The sequence below is a fragment of the Chlorocebus sabaeus genome, chromosome 7 (assembly GCF_047675955.1).
Source record: "Chlorocebus sabaeus isolate Y175 chromosome 7, mChlSab1.0.hap1, whole genome shotgun sequence".
NCBI classification, from domain to species: Eukaryota; Metazoa; Chordata; class Mammalia; order Primates; family Cercopithecidae; genus Chlorocebus; species Chlorocebus sabaeus.
In genome coordinates, this window is record NC_132910.1 from 72,243,677 (window position 1) to 72,244,444 (window position 768).

At 34.8% G+C, this 768-nt stretch overlaps 1 non-coding gene across 1 annotated transcript; it reads right to left on the reverse strand.

Moving 5' to 3' along the window:
• Window positions 1-291: 291 nt before the first annotated feature.
• LOC119623981 (U6 spliceosomal RNA) lies at window positions 292-398 on the reverse strand. Its single transcript, XR_005240082.1, has one exon. It is a non-coding gene; the product is annotated as a U6 spliceosomal RNA (small nuclear RNA).
• Between the last annotated feature and the right edge of the window lie 370 nt (window positions 399-768).

Genomic DNA, 768 nt, shown 5'->3' on the forward strand with positions numbered 1-768 from the left:
GAACTGCTTCTGAAAAGCTTCTGTGGAGCTTCAGTTCATCTGCCGTTGGAAAGATTGCATTGATTTAATGATGCCTCTAGAGGGCACTCTGCACTCAGTTCAGGTCGAAAAGAGTTTCTGAGGTTGCTTGCACTTTTCCCCAAGGTTTTCATTTTGAATTTTGAGTTCAGGAGAGGGGGTATGAGTGTAGAGAATGTGTGGTGTACGTGTGAGTAATAATTATAGCTCATTTCCTTTGTCTCATTTATGTTAAAACTTTTAATAAAAATTATTTCTTTTATTTTCCTTTTAAAAACTATGTAATGCTTCACAAATTTGCATTGCATCCTTGCATGTAGGCTGTGCTGATCACCTCTGTATTCTTCCAATTTTAGTATATGTGCTGCTGAAGTGAGCACAACTATTTCTTCCTTAATAAAGTTGGTTTTTAAGTTGCAATTATTGTTTGACATTTATATAACAGACTTATATCCAATAACTTTCCTCCTATATGCTCTGTAGAAGCTTTTCAGAAACAGTTCTCATTTTATAGACATAGAAGGACCCTATACATAATAACAACCGATCATGATTTGATTCAGAATATTTCCTATCATCTCTAACAAAACTAATGCAAGGGCTCTGACCAAAAGTGACTTCTGCTTTATCAGCTATACAAAAGGATTGGGACATGCTATCAGAGATGAGAAGAGACAGGACGTTGTCATATGTAAGCTGATTTTTATAAAAAATTGCAAAAATTCATATTCATTCTCTTCTTTTGTGATC